At 33.6% G+C, this 4,052-nt stretch overlaps 1 long non-coding RNA gene across 1 annotated transcript in view; it reads right to left on the bottom strand.

Moving 5' to 3' along the window:
* Positions 1 to 3,401, bottom strand: part of LOC111089872 — a 10,160-nt gene extending 6,759 nt beyond the window's left edge. The window contains exon 1 of the long non-coding RNA XR_002614032.1: positions 3,347 to 3,401. This is a non-coding gene — a long non-coding RNA (uncharacterized LOC111089872). The remainder of the gene's footprint in view (positions 1 to 3,346) is intronic.
* Positions 3,402 to 4,052: the final 651 nt, after the last annotated feature.

Here is a 4,052-nt window from a genome sequence, read left to right as displayed (position 1 = left end):
TCAAGATGTAGTTAACCACACACACATCAAGATGTAGTTCACCACGCACACATATACTTGATATATGTGTGCGTGGTGAACTACATCTTGATGTGTGTGGTTAACTACATGTAGTTAACACACACACACACATCAAGATGTAGTTAACACACACACACATCAAGATGTAGTTAACCACACACACACATCAAGATGTAATTAACCACACACACATCATGATGTAGTTAACCACACACGCACACATCAAGATGTAGTTAACTACACAAATACCATATAAGTGGTAAATCACTATCAAAATATGAAGTGAATTAAAAACAAACAAGGAAGTTTGAAGATCCAAGTTATTATACACAGAAAGATAACACATCGTGGTCCTAAACACACAGAGCATGTGTAAAAAACTAAAAAAAACCCTGAAATTTAGAAATCATTTTAGTTGTTTAATTCAAACTATTTCACACCAATAATACGTATCAACAAGAGCAATGAGAAAATAGAGAATCAAAGTGATTAAACCCAACACAAATTTTGATCTCAAATTTAGTAAATTGTAAAAGCAAAACACTTTCACTGAAGCTTTACTGGGAAACCTTTGTTGATTTCTTTAATAACAGAATTCACAACATATGTTAAAGAATACAGAGAAAAATGTATAATAACAAAACAACATCAAAAATTATTTAAGCCTATGGTGACAAAAAAAGACAGAAAAATACAAAGAAAAGATTCTATTTCAAGAAAGAAATGTTTATTTAATTCCACACAACTATAGTTTCATTTTGCTGATTTTATACATATATATATATATATATATACCAAGGTAATACTTTTTTTCAATACCTGCTTAACAGTTACATGTATACACACAGGGTTGACTACATTGTATTAAAATGATTTTGAATATGCAAATCGGCAAGTCACATGTTAACTACAGCCAATATTCAGTTCTGGTGGAACAGATTGTATCAGAACAACATTTTGCCATAATTTTCCATTTGATGCCACCAAACATGTATTGCTCATGGGAAATATATGTAATAGCCCTTTCAAACAAAAAATGTTCATACACTCAAATCACAAAGATGTGTTAACATTGGAGATTTAGAATTTCCAAAATGGGGGATATCTCTTATATTTAATACACTGAAAAACAAAGGAACATGAAACAATAGTTGTCCACATACCCCAGGCAACAAGATCAGTAACAAAAGTTTTCCACATGCCCCAGGCAACAAGATCAGTAACAAAAGTTATCCACATGCCCCACGCAACAAGATCAGTAACAAAAGTTATCTACATGCCCCAGGCAACAAGATCAGTAACAAAAGTTATCCACATGCTCCACGCAAAAAGATCTGTAACAAAAGTTATCCACACACCCCAGGCAACAAGATCAGTAACAAAAGTTATCCACATGCCCCAGGCAACAAGATCAGTAACAAAAGTTATCCACATGCCCCAGGTAACATGATCAGTAACAAAAGTTATCCACATGCCCCAGGCAACAAGATCAGTAACAAAAGTTATCCACATGCTCCACGCAAAAAGATCAGTAACAAAAGTTATCCACACGCCCCAGGTAACAGGATCAGTAACAAAAGTTATCCACATGCTCCAGGCAACAAGATCAGTAACAAAAGTTATCCACATGCCCCAGATAACAAGATCAGTAACAAAAGTTATCCACATGCCCCAGGTAACAGGATTATTATGGTTAGATAAGTTATAGAAAACTGCAGGGAATGGGAGGGGGGATGCTTTTAACATGACAACCATATGACAGAACCTTTTGCAGTATAAATTATACTGCAGCACTATTATAAAGATGCGCTGTCATTAAACAAAACAGGATTTCTCAACCCATTAGTAGCAATCCAAAATTGGGTTGTTGGAATGCATGAAAAGGTTGCAAGTATATGCATTTAGAAAAAAATTATTTTTACTTTATTTCATAAGTATTTACTATGTCACTATTAACTGGGTCATAACTGCTCATCAATGTTTATAAATGGGTCCTAAGCCAAACAAATTTGTGAACTACTGAGATAGATTGGACGTAGTAACATGGACTATAACAACTCGATGAAGTTCCAAAATTATTTTAATATAAAATACTCAATCTCTTTATAACAATTGTATTTATATGTTAAACTGAAAAATAAGAATTTTAATTTGTAAAATTCATATTTTTTAATTTTGATATGATTAATTATATCCAGGCTTTTTTAAGTCTGTAGTTTATAAGGTTTAATCTACCTCAACATTTTACATTCTCTTGAAATGTAATAAATAAAATGAAAAAGTATATTTCATAAACAGTACCTCAACTAAATTTAAATACATTTTCAATAAAACAAGCTAACTTAGAAAGTAAAAGGTTTTCTAGAGCAAAATAATTATATAGTTAGGCCATTTTCTTTCTGTTAGTATTATGTTGAGTTGCAACAACAAAAATACAATAAGAAATATTGCTCTTTTCAATTTAATACCAAGGCAAGATTAGGTCATTACATAATTGTAACTTGCAGGGAAATTAGTAAGCTATAAGACAGACTAAATGTAAGAATACACAATAAACTGTAGATGATATTAAAAGGGTAGAAGCTCATTGACAAAAGAGGTCACTTTTCAATAATTGTAAGGCAACTCTTTTTTTGGGGGGAGGAGGTGTTAGGGGAGACTATGGGGCTATAGGTTGCCTCTGGTACACATAAGACAGAAAGCCATGAAAATCAAACAGAATCTCTTTTATTACTGTTCAATAAATTTTACAAACATTTTTAAAATCTAAAACTAAGCAGTAAATCCTTCTATATTAACAGTCAATAGCATATCATGATTATTTTTTTGTCATAAAGACCTACAAGTCCTTGTGTGTCATTGACTTTAAAACTGAATTCTTTCTTTTCAATAATAACTCACAGCAAGCAAGGTATGGAATCCGACATGTATATGACATTAACACTAAAACTATAAACGAAGTTGAGGAAATTTTTTTATGAATGAGAAAAGGGGCTCTTCTGGAGCATAAGGAAAATAGGAGCTTCAGCCCAACCACCCATCCCCCTATGAAAGTCACTGACACTACATCAACTTCATTATTACAATTAACATATTATCAATGGCAACAGGAATAAATATAGTAGTACTGTTAGCGCTATTACATCAGTACTGGTACAGTAGTAGTAATGTGCGTGGCATAATTAATACTAATTACTAATAACTATCACTAGAGTCGGTCGTATAGTAGTAGATATTACTATCCGTGGTATTCATATCTGTATTTTTCATGTGTACTGTTCATAAAGCAATAGTTCAAAACACAATTAAACCAATTATTGCTTACCATCCTCTTCTTTTCAAAGCTGCTTCAAAGTCTAACGCCATTTTGAAAAATGGTTTACAGTTAACACTTCCGCCCCCTAGTAACGAATTATTGTATAAATATTAACTTAGCTTGTTGTAGCCTGGAGGTAAGAAGTGCTCAACTCGCAATCTGCAGATCGCGGGTTCGAATTCAATTATCGAATATGCTCGCCCTTTAAGCTGAGGGAGCATTAAAATTATAATGTAAATGTCAATCCCACTGTCCGATTAAAGTAAGCCAGGAGTTGGCGGTGGGTGGTGTTCAACTGTACGTTAAACGTGAAATAAGCAGTGCTTAGTTGCATTCATCAAACTCGTTTATTTCTTCTCTTCTGCACCTCTTGTCACATTAACATTCCAACCAGTCAAATCTTCCAACCTCTTATTACGCGAGAGCATTTTAAATGTGTGCTATTATTACTGTAAGCCACACACCCAACTCATGTCAATTTACCAAAGTTTCTGTATTATCTTTCAAGTTGACTACAACCAACACTCCAGGAGAATAGCAATACAGGAACAGGGTCGTGTAAATATAAACTGTGAGACGTACGATCTTAGCTAAACAATAAAGTAAGCGCAAAATTATGACCATCTATAATCCACATCATATCTTCTCCCATCTATTCAGTCTGTGATATTGTTGCGTCAGCGAGGTCACGTGACTAGTATCACGCCACCCGTTT

The sequence above is a fragment of the Limulus polyphemus genome, unplaced genomic scaffold (assembly GCF_000517525.1).
Source record: "Limulus polyphemus unplaced genomic scaffold, Limulus_polyphemus-2.1.2 Scaffold7704, whole genome shotgun sequence".
In the NCBI taxonomy this organism is placed as follows: Eukaryota; Metazoa; Arthropoda; class Merostomata; order Xiphosura; family Limulidae; genus Limulus; species Limulus polyphemus.
This window is presented reverse-complemented; position numbering and strand designations above follow the sequence as displayed.